Source organism: Mobula birostris, chromosome 17 (assembly GCF_030028105.1).
Source record: "Mobula birostris isolate sMobBir1 chromosome 17, sMobBir1.hap1, whole genome shotgun sequence".
Taxonomy (NCBI): domain Eukaryota; kingdom Metazoa; phylum Chordata; class Chondrichthyes; order Myliobatiformes; family Myliobatidae; genus Mobula; species Mobula birostris.
This window is the reverse complement of record NC_092386.1, coordinates 10,146,623-10,166,950: the sequence shown is the minus strand read 5'-3', so window position 1 is coordinate 10,166,950 and position 20,328 is coordinate 10,146,623. Positions and strand designations below refer to the sequence as shown.

Genomic DNA, 20,328 nt, shown 5'->3' with positions numbered 1-20,328 from the left:
TGAAGGGCACCTACTCCCACTACCCCACTATGCAAGCAATGGCAAAGCCCCCCAGGGACACCATGAACTAGAATCCATCAGAGAACTACTGCTCATCCCAACATTTCAGCATCTCAGACAGGCTCTCTGTCACTAGCAAGATGTCACTCCTGCAACAAACAAGAGTGGGAGACCAGCAGCTCGCTATCCTGGTGTTACAATCTGCCACGTCGTTTGACCAACCCCTCCGACTCAATGACCGATGGGCTCTCACTCACCATCAAAAGAGAGAGAGAGGGTGGGGGCATCATTTGATTCCAGGGGCCTTCTTCCATCAGCAGCGTACACCGCTAGCTGTCTCGATGTATCTTTCAGCCTTCCATGATGCTTTAGTCAGTGATATCAGTGAAGATCCGGGTTGTCGACAGGGCTGCACCCCAAAGGCACACATCTTGCAGACCACACTTGGAGATATTGAAACGCCAGGCCGCACGGCGAGTCCAGGAATGAAAGCTCAGTGCCCACGCAGCACCATAGCTGGAGCTCCAGCTGTACATCACAGTCTCTGACAGGACCCCAACCACCTTGGAAGGAAAAGAAATTATGAGAAAAGATGTATAGTAAACTATCCCACAGATGAACCAGAAGAATTCACCTGGGTCCGCAAAAATCTCTGCCGCAATCTTTTCTAGCTCCTCCTCTTGAACTTTGAATCATTGCAGGTTTGTTTTGAACGATCCTGGACTCCGTATCATAGTCCTGCCCTGCCCCTGTTGCAGTGCTCCTCACCTTGACATTATTTTCTGGTCTGGAAGCTCTTTTTCATTCTATATGTAACTCTATAGATTTAGACTCAGAGGTACAGCACAGTGTCCAAAGAGCCTACACTGCCATGAGTCTAATTATCCTACTAGCCTCTACCTCTTTACTAATGTCAATTTTTTCAATGAGGATCTTTTCAGCACGTAGCTTGTTTGTTTGAGGAATGGTCTAATTTAGTAGCTAGCAGCTTGTATTTCTGTGTACAGTGGAGAATTAGAAGTGTTGACAGTAATTTAGTTTTGGAGATTATAATGTGGATTCTGAAAGTCAGGTGACCAATTACCCTACTAAATCGTATGTCTTTGGAATATAGAGGGAAGTTGGAGCACCTGGAAAAAGCCTACGCAGTCATGGGGAGAATGTATAAACTCCTTACAGAGAGCAGCGGAATTGAACTCAGGTCACTAGCACTGTAACAATGTTATAGGGTCATAGAGTCATAGAAAAATACCAAAGGGAAACGCCCTTTGGCCCATCTAGTCCATGGTGAACCATTTAAACTCCATACTCCCATCAACCTGCACCAGGATCAGAGCCCTCCTTACCCCTACCATCCATATAGCTATCCAAACTTCTCTTAAATGTTGAAATTGAGTTTGCATGCACCACTTGTGCTGGCAGCTCTTTCCACAGTCTCCTGACCCTCTAAGTGAAAAAGTTTTGTGTTTCCCTTAAACTTTTCATCTTTCACTCTTAATTCTAGTTGTAGTCCCACCCAACCTCAATGGAAAAAGTCTGCCTACACTTGTCTATATCCCTCATAATTTTGTATACCTTTATAAATCTCCCTCAATCTTCTACATTCCAAGGAATAAAGTCCTAACTGATTCAATCTTTCCTTATAACTCAGGGCCTTCAGACCCAAAATCATCCTTGTGAATATTCTCTGTACTCTTTCAAACTTATTTACATCTTTCCGGTAGGTTGGTGACCAAAACCATGCTCAGCACTCCAAATTAGGCCTCCCCAACATCTTATACAACTTCAACAAGCAGTTATGTTAACCAAAATGCTATTGCACTGAACATAATTTTGTTATTTGAATCCAGAACAGATTGTTTTCTCACGTATGTTTCCAGTATATAAAACGGCCATTTGTCACATTCCTCGTGATCCTATAAAGTGCAGTGACACTTCTTCCTGTATTTTATTATTATCCCTCAAATATCCATCTCACTCTATTTTTAAAATGAATTTTAAAATCAGCATCCATCATTTTCAGGGAAAGGTGTGTCAGATCCTGAAAGATCACTAGGTGAAAAACTTAACCCATCTAGACCTCCTGTAAGTTACTTAAACTGTGTAAACTTTGGCTACTGCCAGAAATTTAAGTTTAGTTAATCTTTACATAAAATTAACTGCAAAATCTGGAACAATTGTGCTCCCGAGGACATACTGTGCAGGCGAGATGCGGCACGATGACAACAAGGAATCTATTCCAATTAGAATGTCATCCAAAATATTTATTAGTGTGATATAAGCAAGATAATCTTCTGCAAAAGTGGTGTCTAATAACAAGAGAGTGTGGAACAAGCTGCCAGCACAAGTGATGCCTGCAAGCTTGATTTCAACGTTTAAGAGAAGCTCGGATAGGGACGTGGATGGTTGGGGTATAGAAGGCTATGGTGTCCCAGTGCGGGTGTCAATGGGAGCAGGCAGCTTAAATGGTTCGGCATGGACAAGATGGGCATATCGTTTCAAGGCCTCATCTACTTCCATGGTGACGCCACTCTCAGATTAGAGGAACAACATCTTCATATTCCATCTCGATGAATTCCAAACTGATGCCATGAACAGCAATTTCTCTGTCTTCTGGTAATTTCTTCCCCCCTCCACCTCTTTTCTTCTAAACTCCCAGTACTGGCTCCCCTCTCACCCTTTCTCTTCTGCACACCTGCCCATCGTCTCCCTCTGGTGCCCCTCTTCCTTTCCTTTCTCCCATGACCCACTCTCCTCTCCTTCTTCTTCAGCCCTTTACCTTTTCAACCTATCACCTCCCCGCTTCTTGCTGCATCCCTCCCTCCCCCATATACCTTCCTTCCCCCTTTCCTGTTCCTGCCTATCACCTACCAGTGGGTACTACTTCCTCTCCCCTCTACTTCTGGCTTCTTCCCCGTTTTTACAGTCCTGATGAACTGGCTCAGCCCAAAACATTGACTGCTTATTCCCCTCCATTGATGCTGCCTGACCTGCTGTGTTCCTCCAGCATTTTATGTGTTACAACTTTTCTTTGTTCATGTTCTGGTTTCTTTGCACCTACAAGGAGGTTTATATTGTGTGTGTTAACTTTCATGATTAGGCTATTAAGTCTGGTAAAATTTCTCTGTACTGTGTTGGATTCTACACTCTACCTTTACCATATTGATTGACAGTAACAGCCGGGCAGCTGGTTGTTATCCTCTTCTTGACTTGTACTTAATTTGTGTCTCTTCTCCAACACCATGCATTCACCCAGTATCTTTATCTTTAGTAAATATTAAATGACTACCTCAGCTAGAAAGCATGTCCAGACACTTTCAGAGTTCACACTGTGATCTCCAGAAGTAAACTACGGACAACGCTTCTAGTTCTTCAGTGTGTACAGTAACACAAGCTGCTTAAAGTCAAAGTAAAGTTTATTGCAGGCACAGTTGTATTGAAAAACATGCACGCAGCAGCTTCTCAGGCACACAGCGTCAAACTATCACGAGCTCTGTGGCTCTCTGTGGCTTGCCATGGAGTGTCGGGTTTCAAGGTTTCTCAAACACCTGTAATTACTAATTGTTAGAGCTGTTAAGACCAGGTGCTTTCTATTTGGTCTTGTCAGGTTGTTTGTGACTGGTACATTTTTCCCCGTGTTCTATGATTATTTAAAGAGGACTCTCATGGTGTTTGGTAACAGTCCGACTGTGGAGAATGATCTGTCTCGCCATGTCGTGCCTTCAATGCTCTGTTGCTGTTCCCATGTCAAACCTCTTGTTTCTGTCTCGTCATTGGGAGTCCGCTGTTCCTGTGCTCTTTGCTTGAGTCGTCGGCAGAGCTCGCGGTAACTGAGGCTACCGTCTGCGCCACTTGGGTTGAGACGATGCCAGCGACCACCATGACAGAGAGAGCCTGTCATTCCTCCGCAATTGGGTCCAGACATGCTGCACGCACCATGACACATATAAGCAGTATTCATTAAAAAAACATAAATTATATACAATTTAATAACCCTCACTAATTTTTATAGATGCACCGTAGAAAGTATTCTGGGGTGCATCACAACCTGGCATAGAAGTTGTCCTGTCCAAGACCGGAAGAAGCTGCAGAAGATCGTGAACACAACCCAGCCCACCACACAAACCAATCTTCCGTCCTTGGACTCACTTTACACTGCACACTGTCGGAGTAGTGCTGCCAGGATAATCAAGGACACGACCCACCCAGCCAACATGCTTTTCATCCCTCTTCCCTCCGGGAGAAGGCTCAGGAGCTTGAAGACTGGACCGTACCCTCCAAATATCCAGACCAGCCTCTCGGTTTTTGTAATACCTCACGTTCCCTTTTCTATTTTCTATGTATGATTTATAATTTAATTTTTTACTATTTACTATTGATTTGTACTCCAGGGAGCGCGAAGCGCAGAATCAAATATCATTATGATGATTGTACGCTCTAGTATCAATTGTTTGGTGACAAAAAATAAAGTATTATTATTAAGTATTATTTTTTAAATGAAGAACACAATTAGAACAAACATAACAGTCCACCTCAGTGCAAAGTGACCAAATGGTTATAGTGTTGGTAAATACTAAAACTATGATTGTAAGATTCTTGTATTAATTGCTAATATCGTTTGTTCGTTTTGTGCTATGTCTTATGACGTGGACGATCATGGTCTTAATTGTCTTTCCATGACCATGATTGTTCTTGGCAATTTTTTCTACAGAAGTGGTTTGCCAATGCTTTTTCTGGGCAGTGTCTTTGTAAGACTGGTCACCTCAGCCATTACTCTTCGGAGATTGTCTACCTGGTGTCAGTGGTCACATAACCAGGACTTGTGATATGCACCAGCTGCTCATATGACAATGCACCTGCTCCTAAGGTTTCCAGGGCTAATAAGCAGGTGCTACACCTTTTCCAAGGATGGCCTGCAGGCTAGCAGAGGGAAAAAGCACCTTATACCTCCTTTGATAGAGACATATCTCCACTCCTCCACTCAAAATGATGAATATAAGGGGCACAATTCTAAGGTCTGTCAAGCACCTCCACTTTATCTGCCAAAAGTGGAATTTCCCAGTGGCTAATCATTTCAATTCCAATCCCTATTCTCCATCTGACATGTTAGTCCATGTCTCCTCTTCTGCGATGACGAGGCCACGTTCAGGTTGGAGGAGTAACACCTCATATTCCGTCTAGGTAGCCTCCAACCCGATGGCATGAATGTCAATTTCTCTAACCCAGTAATTTTTTCTCTTTTTTTATTTTCCCCTCCCTCTTCCCTCTTCTTTGATTTCCCACTCTGGCCTCTTACCTCTTCTCCTCACCAACCTGTCAGCTCCTCCTTCTTCCCTTTCTCCCATGGTCCACTCTCCTCTCCAATCAGATTCCTTCTTCTCCAGCCCTTTGCCTTGTGCACCCACTTGGCTTCACCTATCACCTTCTAGCTCATCCTCCTTCCCCTCACCCCACCATTTTATTCTGGTTTCTTCTCTGTTCCTTTCCAGTTCTGATGAAGAGTCTTGGCCTGAAATGTCACCTGTTCATCCATTTTCATAAATGCTGCCCCACATATTATTCCTCCAGCATTCTCTGTGTGTTGCTCTGGATTTCCAGCATCTACAGATTCTCTTGAGTTTATACTTTTGAGGTGATAGGAGGAAAGTATAAGGGGAATGTCTGACGGAAGGTTTTTACACAGAGAGTGGTGATGTGTGGAGCATGCTGCCCAGAGTGGTCTTAGAGGCAGGTACATTAGAAACACTTAAGAAACTTTCAGTTGGGCAAATGGATGATAGAAAAATGGAGGGCTACGTAAGGGTGGGGGTGGGTTAGATTGACCTTTGAGTAGGCTGTATGGTCAGCACAGCACTGTGGGCCAAATGGCCTGCAAGATTGTATGGTCCATGAAGGAAATTGTTGGGGCTGTAGAAAGAGAAATGAAGTTAACATATCAGCTTTGATACAGATGTGCATAATATAGGGTGTCTGTGTATGATCATCCATATACAGCTGTATAGAATAATCTGAGTGTGGCCTTGTAAACATTTAGCCAAGAAAAGATTTGATAAAGTTGTTTAAAACCATGAAATGTTTTCATATGAACAAGAGATGAGAAAGTTTAGAGTGGCAGAAGGCTTGCCAAGCAATGGTTAAAATAAATCATGATGAAAATGTTTGCTACAAGGGCAGTTACAATCTGGAATCCAAGGTCTGAACAGATGAAGGAAATAGATTTAATAATAACTTTCAAAATGAGCCAGAACAAATACGATGGGGTAAATAACCTTTCCCTGCCATGAGTCATCCTATAATTCTATGTTTCCATCAAGTTGTTTGTTGAGATTCTTGCTTTCGTTTTATAATCATAGCATGTCTTTTTCAACAGCCTAAGAAAAACTTGTCCCTCGCTGTCCTGTCCAAATGTGAGCTGGATGGAAGGAAAGAATAAAATGGAAATTTGTTACATTTCATTTTTTTCCCTTCAAACCTTTCCCTGTCAAAGCACATTCCTGATCCAGAATACTTTCAAAATGTTTGCCTTGTGTGGGTGTCTACACCCACAGTCCGTCCCCTCCCCAGCTTTGGAAAGCAGGGGGGTCAGAGATGGGCTATATCCTGTATCAGTAAACGGATGCTGGTTATCTTCAGACATACACACCGAGTGCTGGAGGAATTCAGCAGGTCAGCTAGCACCCATGGAGACACTGTACACTGAGACTTTTCCCCGGGACTAGAAGGAAAGGGAGAAGAAGCCAGAATAAGAAGGTGGGGCAGGGAGGGAAAGGGGTGCACCTGGCAGGAGATAGGTGAAACCAGGTGAGGAGGAAGGTTGGTAGCTGTGGGAAGGGTGGGGTGGGAAGAAAGATGCTGGGAGCGGTCAGGTGGAAGAGATAAAGGACTGTGGGAAGAAAGATGCTGGGAGCGGTCAGGTGGAAGAGATAAAGGACTGAAAAAGAAGGAATCTGACAGCGGAGGACATTGGACCATGGACAGAAGGGTAGGATAAGGGGAACCAGAGGGAGATGACATGCAGGAGAGGACAGCGAAGGGGTAAGAGAGGAAGCAAAATGGGGAATGGATAAGGAGAGAAGTAGGGGTGGGGAGGAATTACTGGAAGTTAGAGGAGTCTATGTACATGCCATCAGATTCAGTGTTACCTAGATGGAATATGAGGTGCTGCTCATTTCTGCTGTCTTTTGCTATTTAGGCTTCATTAGGAATAGAGATGCTTTAAAATAAAATCTCTTTTATGACTGATTATTTCAGTGTGGCTCGTTGTGAGATAATTATTCTCATGACATTTTTGTAGTCCTGCTAGAGACTGCGATGAATGGTCAATGACAATTTTAAGTTAAAACATAGTAAGATAGTTACTAATCATGCTTTGCCCAGATCCAACAACAAATTTACTTTTTTATTGTAAGCTCATGTCTTATTTTATTTTGCTAACCCAATTGCCCATGTCTCGTGGGCAGGAGAATTGGGTTGAAAGGGATAATAAATCAACCATGATGAAATGATAGAGTAGACTCAATGGGCCAAATGGCCTAATTCTGCTCCTATGTCTTGTGGACTTAAGTGTCTCCCTTTGATGTTTAATGATCACCTGTGTGCACTTTGTCAGAATCATCTCAGAGAGCTTTCGGGATCTTTAGTTAACAACTTAATCTAAATATTATACAATGTTCAAAGGCATTAGACTGGCCATAAGACACAGTAATCAATATTCACCTGCTTTCTAAAAGGCCTGAATAATTCACATCATGCACTTTCTTTCCAGCATGAACATTTATTCAGAATGATCTACATAACAGATCCAGTTCGTCTTTTTTTATGTGATGTCTTAGCTTCATGGTCACATTCTCACCTCTAAGAAACAAAATCAATGCTTCAAATTCCTCTTTGGAATTTGAGCCTATAATCCACATTTTAAAACAAAACAAAGAGGTATCAACTGTTTGGTTGGAATATCAATACCAAGGACGTGGATATGAAAAGAGAGCAGCCCATGCCATTAAATCCTAACAAAAACAAATATGTCTGTTTCTATAATGTGTTGCAAGGTGATATAGAGGTACATAACCAAAAAGCAGAAAATGGTGGAAGTACTTATCAGGTAAGACAATATCTGCAAAGGGAGAGATAGAGTAATCTCTAGAGAACAGTGACCTTCCTGGATGGAGGACAGCTTCAAAAAGGCAGCATCTATCATCAAGGACACTAATCATCCAGGACATGCTATCTTCTCATTGCTACCATCAGGAAGGAAGTACAGGAGCCTGAAGACACACACTCAGCATTTTAGAAACAACTTCCTCACCTCTGCCATCAGATTTCTAAACAGACAATGAACTAAACCATGAACACTACATCACAATTTTTGTTCTCTTCCTGTATTAATTATTTACAGTCAGAGAGTCCTAGCAAAGTGAAGAGCAGAAACAGGCCATTTGGCCCATCTAGTCCATGCTGAACTATTTAAATGCCTACTCCCATCAACCTGCAGCGGGGCCATAGCCCTCCATAACCCTACCATCCATGTACCCATCCAAGGTTCTCTTAAATTTTGAAATCGAACTTCCATGCACCACTTGTGCTGGCAGCTCATTCCACACTCTCATGACCCTCTGAGTGAAGAAGTTTCTCCTTGCATTCCCCTTAAACTGTTCATTTTTCACCCTTAAACTATGACCTCTGATTGTAGTCCCACTCAACTTCAGTGGAAAAATCCTACTTGTACTTACCCTATCCATATCCCTCATAATTTTGTACACATCTAACAAATCTCCTCTCAAATCTTCTATGTTCCAACAAATAAAAACCTAACATATTCAATCTTTCCTCTTAACTCAGGTCCTCGGTTCCCAGCAACAACCTCGTAGATTTTCTTCATTTTCTTTCAATCTTAGTTACTCCATTCCTGTAGGTAGGTGACCAAAACTTCACACAATACTCCAAATTAGGCCTCACGAATGTTGAAGTTATACAATGTTGTATATACAACTTCAACATAACAACCTATCTCCTATACTCAATACTTCCATTTATGATGGCCAATGTGCCAAAAGCTTTCTTTACGACCCTGTATTCCCAGATCCCTTTGTTCTACCGCACTCCTTTTTGCCCGACCGTTCACTGTGTAAGCCCTACTCTGTTTGCTGCTGCTGAATTGCAAACCTCACACTTGATGCATTTATTCCTTCTGCCATTTCTCAGCCTATTTTTCCAGCTGATCCACAACAAGCCGCAACAGCCTTCCACTCTGTCCGCTACGTACACCCCCAACCTTGGTGTCACTGGCAGATTTGCTGAACCAGTTAACCACATTATCATCCAGACCATTCACATAGGTGACAAACAAAACCCAGCACCAATCCCTGCAGCACACCACTAGCTACAGGCCTCCAGTCAGAGACACAACCATCTACTACCGCTCTCTCCACAAAGCCAATGTCTAATCCAACTTATTACCTCATCTTGAATGCCAAGCAACTGAAGCTTCTTGACCAACCAGCCACCTTGTCAAATGCCTAAGTAAAATAAATATAGACAACATCCACCGCCTTGCCTTCATCATCTTTCTCAAAAGGCTCTCTAAGATTGGTTAAATATGACCTACCACACATGAAGCCATGCTGACTATCCTTACTCAGCCCATGTCTAGCCATACACTTATATATCCAGTCTCTCAAAAAACCTTCCAATAGCTTTGCTACTATTGATGTCAGGCTCATTGGCCTATATTTTCCTAGTTTGTTTTTAGAACCTTTCTTGAACAATGGAGCAATATTGGCTATCCTCCAATCCTCTGGTACCTCTCCTGTTGATAAGGATGATTTAAGTATCTCTGCTAGTGCCCTAGCTATTTCTGCTCTAGCCCCCTGCAGGGTCCAAGGGAGTACCTTATCTGCTAGGGCAAATCATGCCTTCTTTAAGCCTTCCTGATTTCTTTCGTAAGTGTCCTCTTGGATTTCTTATAATCCTGAGGTACCCCATTTATTCCTACCTGCTATGCATCTCTTATTTTTTTCTTAACCAGGACCTCAATACCTCTTGAAAGCCAAGATTCCCTACACCTGTTATCTTTACCCTTCATTCTGCCAAGCCATACAAGCTTTGTACTCTCAAAATTTCACTTCTGAAGGCTTCCCACTTACCAAGTACAAGGTTGCCAAAAAACAACCAGTCCCAATCCACACTTGCCAGATCATTTTTGATAGCATCAAAATTGGCCTTTCTCTAATTTAGAATATCAACCCATGGACTACACCTACCTTTTTGCATATTTACTTTGAAATTAATGGCATTGTGATCAAAGTGTTCCCCCACACAAACTTTTGTCACCTGCCCTGTCTCATTCCTAGTCATAGTCATAGTCATACTTTATTGATCCCGGGGGAAATTGTTTTTTCTTACAGTTGCACCATAAATAATAAATAGTAATAAAACCATAAATAGTTAAATAGTAATATGTAAATTATGCCAGTAAATTATGAAATAAGTCCAGGACCAGCCTATTGGCTCAGGGTGTCTGACCCTCCAAGGGAGGAGTTGTAAAGTTTGATGGCCACAGGCAGGAATGACTTCCTATGATGCTCTGTGTTGCATCTCGGTGGAATGAGTCTCTGACTGAATGTACTCCTGTGCCCAACCAGTCCATTATGTAGTGGATGGGAGACATTATCCAAGATGGCATGCAACTTGGACAGCATCCTCTTTTCAGACACCACCGTCAGAGAGTCCAGTTCCATCCCCACGACATCACTGGCCTTACAAATGAGTTTGTTGATTCTGTTGGTGTCTGCTACCCTTAGCCTGCTGCCCCAGAACACAATTCCCTAGTCAGATCAAGTATTGCACACACTCTCATTGGGACTTCTATATACTGAATATGGAAACTTCCCTAAACACACTTGACAAATTTTATCTCATCTAGTTCTTTTGTCAGTTTCCCAGTCAGTGTGTGGAAAGTTAAAATCTCCTACTATAACAATTTTATGTTTCTTGAAGCAGTCTGCAATCTTTCTGCAAACTTGTTCCTCTAAGTCCGTCAGACTGTTGGGTAGTCAATAATATAGCCCCATTAATGGTCATATCTTTCCTATTTCTTAGTTCCATCCATAACGTCTCACTAGTCGAGTTTGCCAGCCTGTCCTGATTCAGCACTGCTGTGACATTTTCCTGGACTAGTAACATCACCCCTACTCCCTTAATCTCTCCCGCTCTGTCATGCTGAAAACAATAGAAGCCCGGAATAATGAGCTACCAGTCCTGTCCCTCCCACGACCAAGTCTCACTAATGGCAACAATATTATAAGTCCAGGTGTTGATCTATGCCCTACGGTACATCTTGCATTGAAAGATGGGCAGCTGAGGACACCTGTCACACCATGCTCAACCATTTGATTCGAAATTTTGTCTGAGGTCTTGTGAGATTCTCCACAACCTCTCCACTATCTGTTCTGGCACTCTAGTTCCCATCACCCTGCAACTGTAGTTTAAACCCCACTGTACTTCACTAGCAAACCTTTCCATTAGGATATTAGTCCCCTTCTAGTTTAGGTGCAAACCATCTCTTCTGTACAGGTCCTACCTTCCATGGAAGGGAGCCCAGTGATCCAAAAATGTTATGTTTTCCCTCCTACACCAACTTCTTAGCCACGAGTTAAACTGTATAACCTTCCCAGTTCTAGCCTCACTAGCATGTGGCACGAGTAGCAGCCTTGAGATCACAACCTTGGAGGTCCTGCCCTTTAATTTAACACCTAACTCCCTATGCAGAACCTTGTCACTAGTTCTACCCATGTCATTGGTACCTACATGGACCATGATCTCTAGCTGTTCACCCTCTCACTTGAGAATGCTGAGGACTCGATCCAAGATATCCTAGACCCTGGCACCCGGGAGGCAACATACCATCCAGGAATCTCATTCTTGTCCACATAATCTCCTTTCTGTTCCCCTAGCTAATGAATTCCCTATCACTGCAGCTCACTTCTTCTCTCGTCTCCCTTCTAAGTCTCAGAGCCAGGGAGCTGACCGCCGTGACTTTCCTCTGTGAGGTCATTCCACCCCACACCCCAACAGTATCCAAGGTGGTATATTTATTGTTGAAGGGTATGGCCACAGAGATGCTCCGCATTAGCTGTTTAACCCCTTTCCCCTTCCTGACTGTCACCCAGTTTCCCATGCCCTGCACCTTGGGTGAAACTACCTCTCTATATATCCTATATAAAAACCCTTCAGCCTCCCGAATGATCTGAAGTTTGTCCACTTCCAGCTCCAACTCCTTAACATGGTTTGTTGGAAACTGAAGCTGGAAGCACCTCACTGTTGTAGTTGTCAAGGATAACTGGAGGTCTTCTTGTCTTCCCACATCCTGCAATAGGAGCGTTTCACTATCCTGTCTGGTGTCTCTACTGGTCTAACTGACAACTATAATAAAGGAAGAACAATAAACTGTGGGGGAAGAGGCTCTACCGAAGCTTTTTTTACTTTTTCTGACTGAAAATTCTGCTTGCTGGAACCTCGAAGAGTTTAAGACTCAAAGACCCCACTCTTTCTCTGTCCATTCCCACTCTGACAATGACCACTCTGCTTGCCCCTACATTTTTTAAATTTGCTCTTACCAATCAATCCCAACTGCTGTTTGGGCACTGCTCAAATCTCCAAACTGCTGCAAGTCGCTGTGTTTTCTACTCAATTGGTCAACCTGAGTGAGTTATGTCTTCTCAGGTTCCTGACAGGGCAGTGCTCAAAGCTCTACAGTGCTATGAGTCACTGCCTTTTCCATTCATTGGTGAACCTGAGTGAAGCACATCTTCTCAGGCTTCCGATCTCCCTGACTGGGCATTGCTCAAAGCTCCATTTTTTTTTGAAGGATGTGGGACTGTTGGCAGAGAAGGAGTGCCAGGGGCGAGGAGATGGCAAGAGTGCAAAAACATCCAGTCCTGAGATACCAGACAAGGTTATGTTGTACTGGACAATGGTGTATAGTTATGGACAATGGGCTGCTGTTATGGACATTAGTGTGCTGTTGTGGACGATGGGGTGTTGTTATGGATGATGCTATGTTGCTATGGATGATGGTGTGTTGTTATGGACAGTGGTGTGTTGCTATGGATGATGGGGTGTTGTTATGGACAGTGGTGTGTTGTTATGGAGAATGGTCCGTTGTCATGGACAATGGTCTGTTGTTATAGACGATGGGGTGTTATGTTACACTGTGGCTTTTTTCTCTTTACTTGAATTTGGGACTGGAAGTAGTAGGATTGTTTGATGGTAAAATGCAATGTCTTGCACATAAGGGAACACTTCATTGGTTAGATGTGACTAAGTAGGAAATATTGTCTAATTCAAAACACAGGAGATTTTGCAGATGCTGGAAATCTTAAGCAATACACAGAAAGTTCTGGCAAAACTCAGCAAGTCAGACAATATCGATGGAGAGGAATAAACAGTCAATGTGCCAGGTCTAGATACTTCACTAGGACAGAATAAGAAAGTGGGGTGAGGAGAATGAGTACAGATCGGCAGGTGATAGATGAGACTATGTGAGAGGGAAGGTGGGTGAGTGGGTGAGGGGATTGAAGTAAGAAGATGGGAGGTGATAGGTGGAAGAGATAAAGGGCTGAAGATGAAGGAATCTGATAGGAGAGGAGAGTGGACTATAGAGAAAAAGGGAAGGAAGAGGGGATCAAGAGGGTGTAATGTGCAGGTGAGCAGAAGAGAAAGTGAGAGAGCAAAGAGAATGGGGAAAAGGAAAAAGAGAAAGTTGGGGGGGGGGGGAAGAGAAATTACCGTAAGGTAGAAAAATCGATGTTCATGCTGTCAAAATGGAGGCTAAGCAGATGGAATATGAGGTCTGGTCTTCCAACCTGAGTGCAACCTCATTGAAGTAGTAGAAGAGACCACAGACTGATATGTCAGAATGGGAATGGGGGTCAAATTGAAATGGGTGGCCATCCTGAGATCCTGCCTTTTGTGGTGGACAGAGTGAAGGTGCTCAGTGAACCGTCCCCCTATAGATGCTTCCTGACATTAAGAGTTCCTCCAGCAGTTCCTCCTTCGTGTGTGACGATTTAATACTTTTTTTTAAATTTTAGAAACTGGCAAAGACTAGAGTCTTCGATGACTCAGTGTATCCTAAAGCACTCTGCTGGAAATGAAATACTTTTTCAAGTTTATGGTTGTGTTGTTGGAAGTACAGTATTAAGCAATACCCCACAAATTTCAGAGAGGTGATGGCCAGATGATCTGTTTCACTGATGTTGAACGAATACTGCAGAAGTTCAGCAACAAATCTTCAAATGGCTGACTTGAGAATGTGGATTAAAGCTGCCTTGGTAAGATGATAAAGCATAGATCTACCCAGCTCGAGTACTGAATGTCAGGACCCAGGGGCTCTGCAGTCTACTGAGCTCAATATTAAAGAAGCCACTGACAACTAAAGGAGATTTGCTTAGTACTGAGAGAGGCTACAGGCAATCTGAATGATCTAAGCTGAAAGTACATGGAATCGTGACCCACAGAATTTTCCAGTCACCTTAAATGTGAATCAATATTCTAGGTAGAGATTAACATGCGGTGACTTTAGCATATTATCCTCCATATTTCCAGCCAACTTATTTAAATATCAGAAACCTAAAGCCACATATCAACGGCTCATATTAACATTAATAACCAGCATTGAAACAATGAAGTGCCACATCTACTGATGTCAATGGCAAGGACCAAATATAGGCTAAACTTCTTCACTGAAACTTTATGGCAGGGCAGTTGTGAGATTTATCCGATGCAAAATTACCATCTGTCACTGATGTTTCACCTCAGAACCCTCAGTCATCTTACCATATAACTATATAACCATATAACAATTACAGCACGGAAACAGGCCATCTCGGCGCTTCTAATCCGTGCTGAACTCTTACTCTCAGCTAGTCCCATCGACCTGCACTCAGCCCATAACCCTCCATTCCCTTCCTGTCCATATATCTATCCAATTTAACTTTATTTAACTTTAAACGACATCGAACCTGCCTCAACCACTTCTGCTGGAAGCTCATTCCACACAGCTACCACTCTCTGAGTAAAGACGTTCCCCCTCATGTTACCCCTAAACTTTTGCCCTTTAATTCTCAGCTCATGTCCTCTTGTTTGAATCTCCCCCACTCTCAATGGAAAAAGCCTATCCACGTCAACTCTATCAATCCCCCTCATAATTTAAGATACCTCTCAAGTTCCTTCTCAACCTTCTATGCTCAAAAAGAATAAAGACCTAACTTGTTCAACCTTTCTCTGTAACTTAGGAGATGAAAACCAGGCAACATTTTCGTAAACCTCCTCTGTACTCTCTCAATTTTATTGACATCTTTCCTATAATTTGGTGACCAGAACTGTACACAATACTCCAAATTTGGCCTTACCAATGCCTTATACAATTTCAACATTACATCCCAACTCCTATACTCAATGCTCTGATTAATAAAGGCCAGCATACCAAAAGCTTTCTTCACCACCCTATCCACATGAGATTCCACCTTCAGGGAACTATGCACCATTATTCCTAGATCCCTCTGTTCTACAGCATTCTTCAATGCCTTACCATTTACCATGTATGTCCTATTTTGATTAGTCCTACCAAAATGTAGCACCTCACATTTTTCAGCATTGAACACCCTCTGCTATCTTTCAGCCCACTCTTCTAACTGGCCAAAATCTCTGTGCAAGCTTTGAAAACCTACTTCATTATCCACAACACCACCTATCTTAGTATCATCTGCATACTTACTAATCCAATTTACCACCCCATCATCCAGATCATTAATGTATATGACAAACAACATTGGACCCAATACAGATCCCTGAGGCACACCACTACACACCATCCTCCAATCTGCTACACAGTTATCCACCACTACTCTTTGGCGTCTCCCATCCAGCGACTGCTGAATCCATTTTACTACTTCGATATTAATGCCTAACAATTGAACCTTCCTAACTAACCTTCCGTGTGGAACCTTTTCAAAGGCCTTACTGAAATCCATATAGACAACATCCACCGCTTTATCCTCGTCAAATTTCCTAGTAGCCTCATCAAAAAATTCAATAAGATTTGTCAAACATGACCTTCCACGCACAAATCCATGTTGACTGTTCCTAATCAGACCCTGTCTAGCCAGAAAATTATATATACCATCTCTAAGAATACTTTCCATCAATTTACCCACCACTGACGTCAAACTCACAGGCTGATAATTGCTAGGTTTACTCTGAGAACCCTTTTTAAACAATGGAACAACATGAGCAATAAACCAATCCTCCAGCACCATCCCCGTTTCTAATAACATTTGAAATATTTCTGTCAGAGCCCCTGCTATTTCCACACTAACTTCCCTCATGATCCGAGGGAATATCTTGTCTGGACCCGGAGACTTATCCACTTTTATATTCCTTAAAAGTGCCAGTACTTCCTCTTCTTTAATTGTCATACTTTCCATAATTACCCTTTCTGTTTCCTTTACCTTACACAATTCAATATCCTTCTCCTTAGTGAATACCAAAGAAAAGAAATTGTTCAAAATCTCCCCCATCGCTTTTGGCTCCACACATAGCCGTCCACTCTGATTCTCTAGGGGACCAATTTTATCCCTCGCTATCCTTTTGCTATTTACATAACTGTAGAAACCCTTTGGATTTATTTTCACCTTACTTGCTAAAGCTGCCTCGTATCTTCTTTTAGCTTTTCTAATTTCTTTCTTAAGATTCTTTTTACATTCTTTATATTCCTTGAGCACCTCATTAACTCCAAGCTGCCTATATTTATTGTAAATCCCTCCTTTTTCCTAACCAAGTTTCCTATATCCCTTGAAAACCATGGTTCTCTCAAACTTTTAACCTTTCCTTTCAACCTAACAGGAACATAAAGATCCTGTACCCTCAAAATTTCACCATTAAATGACCTCCATTTCTCTATTACATCCTTCCCATAAAACAAATTGTCCCAATCCACTCCTTCTAAATCCTTTTGCATCTCCTCAAAGTTAGCCTTTCTCCAATCAAAAATCTCTGGGTCCTGTCCTATCCTTCTCCATAATTATATTGAAACTAAAGGTATTGTGATCACTGGACCCAAAGTGCTCCCCAACACATACCTCTGTCACCTGCCCTATCTCATTCCCTAATAGGAGATCCAACACTGCCCCTTCTCTAGTTGGTACCTCTATGTATTGCTGCAAAAAACTATCTTGCACACATTTGACAAACTCCAAACCATCCAGCCCTTTTACAGAATGGGCTTCCCAGTCTATGTGTGAAAAATTAAAATCTCCCACAATCACAACCTTGTGCTTACTACAAATACCTGCTATCTCCTTACAAATTTGCTCCTCCAGTTCTCGGTCCCCATTAGGGGGTCTATAATACACCCCTATAAGCATCACTACACCTTTCCTATTCCTCAATTCCACCCAAATAGCCTCCCTGGACGAGTCCACTAATCTATCCTGCCAGAGCACCGCTGTTATATTTTCTCTGACAAGCAATGCAACACCTCCCCCTCTTGCCCATCCTATTCTATCACACCTGAAGCAATGAAATCCTGGAATATTTAGTTGCCAATCACACCCCTCCTGCAACCACGTTTCACTAATAGCTACAACATCATATTTCCAGGTATCAATCCATGCTCTAAGCTCATCCACCTTTCTTACAATACTCCTAGCATTAAAATAGATGCATTTAAGAAACTCTCCAGCTCTTACTCTCTTTTTATCCTTAATGGAGCAAACAACTTTGTTATCTTTTTCTTCCTTGTCCCCTACATCTTTGGTCTGAGTGTTCCTGATCTCTGTCCCCTGCCTATCCTTCCTCACACACTGTCTGCTAGCTTTCTCTATTTGTGAACTAACCTCCTCTCTCCTGGTCTCTTTAATTTGATTCCCACCCCCCTCAACCATTCTAGTTTAAAGTCAGTTCAGGAACCCTCGCAAATCTCCCCGCCAGGATATTGGTCCCCCTAGGATTCAAGTGTAACCCGTCCTCTTTGTACAGGTCACACCTGCACCAAAAGAGTCCCAATGATCCAATAACTTGAATCCCTGCCCCCTACTCCAATCCCTCAGCCACGCAATTTATCCTCCACCTCATTGCGTTCCTACTCTCACTGTCGCGTGGCACAGGTAGTAATCCTGAGATTACTACCTTTGCGGTCCTTTTTCTCAACTCCTTATATTCTCCTTTCAAGACCTCTCCCCTTTTCCTATCTATGTCATTGGTACCTATATGTACCACAACCTCTGGTTCCTTTCCCTCCCACTTCAGGATATCTTGGACGCGATCAGAAATATCCCGGACCCTGGCACCAGGGAGGCAAACTACCATCCGGGTCTCCGGACTGCATCCACAGAATCGCCCATCTGACCCCCTTACTATCGAGTCCTCTATTACTACTGCCCTCCTCTTCCTTTCCCTACCCTTCTGAGCTACAGGGCCAGACTCTGTGCCAGCGGCACAGCCACTGTCGCTTCCCCCAGGTAAGCTGTCCCCCCCAACAGTACTCAAACAGGAGTACCTGTTGTCAAGGGGCACAGCCACCGGGGTACTCTCTATTACCTGACTCTTCCTCTTCTCCCTCCTAATCGTGACCCACTTGTCTGCCTTTCGTGGCCCCGGTGTGACCACCTGCCTGTCAACTCCTCACTCTCCCTGACCAGACGAAGGTCATCGAGCTGCAGCTCCAGTTCCCTAACAGGGTCTCTTAGGAGCTGCATCTGGGCGCAGCTGGTGCAGATGTGGACGTCCGGGAGGCCTGGAGACAATTTTTCAAAGATACAGCACAGTGACTGGCCTTTCCGCTCAATATGTAACCAATAGACCTTCTAACTCATTTGTCCTTGAATGTGGGAGGAAATATGAGCACCCAGTGGAAACCCATGCAGTCACAGGGAGAAAGTACAAACTCCTCACAGACAGTGAAAGAAATGAACCTGGCTCCCAGGCACTGTTACACTGTATAGTTTCGAGGAAAGGAATTAGCACAGCTTGGAACAAGGGAAATGCTTTCAGATGTAGCACTTAAAATGTTCACATTTTAAGCAAAAAAAAATAGAAGGTTCTCTCATGTCCAGAGTTGTCCAATGTGATATGGGCACTCGGTGGCCTCTTTATGAGGTATCTCCCATATCTAATAAAGTGGTCACTAAGTGTATGTTTGTGGTCTTCTGCTGCTGTAGCCCATTCACTTCAAGATTCAACGTATTGTGCATTCAGAGATGCACTTCTGCACATCACTGTTGTAACATATGTTTATTTGAGTTACGTCGTCTTCCTGTCAGCTGGAAGCGGTCTGGCTGTTCTCCTCTGACTTCTCTCATTAACAAGATTTTTTCACCCACAGAACTGCCAATCACTGGATTTTTTCTTTGTTTTTTTGTACCAATGCCACATGTGAAAATCCCAGGAGATCAGCAGATTCTGAGATACTCAAACCACCCATTCTGTCACCAACAACCATTCCACTGTCAAAGTCACTTAGATCTCATTTCTTCCCCATTCTGATGCTTGATCTGAACAACAACTGGACCTCTTCACCATGTTCACATGCTCTTATGCGTTGAGTTGCCGCCACATGATTGGCTGTTTAGATGTTTGCATTAATGAGCAGGTGCACAGGTGCACCTAATAAAGTGGCCACTGAGTGTATGTATAGTAGTGCAAAAAGAGAGGGAAAAAATAGTGAGGTCGTGTTCATGAACCATTTCAGAAATCTGATAGTGGTGTTACTAGAATGTTGACTGGGCGTCTGAAGGATCCTGTACCTTCCCTCTGATGGTGGCAAAGAGACGAGGGCATGTCCTGAATAATCACGGTCAAGACCATGATCACCACATCCTAAGACACGGCACATAAGGATGATGATGACCTCCTTGTTGAGGCGTTGTATTTTGAAGATGTCCTGGATGCTGGGGAGGATAGTGCCTGTGATGGAGCTGGCTGAGTTTACAATCCTCTACAGCTTTTTTCCCATTCTGTGCAGTGGCCCCTCCATACCAGACCTCACTCCCTAGTCACTAACACTAAAACCAGTCAGGCGTGATGAGTAAATAGTTCTCCTGTGATTAATCTGGAGCACATTGACCTGAATGGATCAACAATATTGTACCAAAGCACAAATAAAGAAAATATAATGGAGAACGACAACTTTTTATAAAACAAGCTGGTCAAAACTTCGAACAATCTCCTGTTCATTGGCCTGTGCTAAAAGTTTTTGCATATTGTTTGAATATTTAAAATATATGTTATGCTTGCTTGAGTTTGATATATAAACAGAATGCTCATCCTTGA

General features: G+C 43.0%; 1 long non-coding RNA gene across 1 annotated transcript in view; it reads right to left on the bottom strand.

Moving 5' to 3' along the window:
- Positions 1-469: 469 nt before the first annotated feature.
- The window catches only part of LOC140211364 (uncharacterized), a 36,379-nt gene continuing 16,520 nt past the window's right edge, over positions 470-20,328 (bottom strand). Inside the window, exon 3 of the long non-coding RNA XR_011889434.1 lies at positions 470-563. This is a non-coding gene — a long non-coding RNA (uncharacterized lncRNA). The remainder of the gene's footprint in view (positions 564-20,328) is intronic.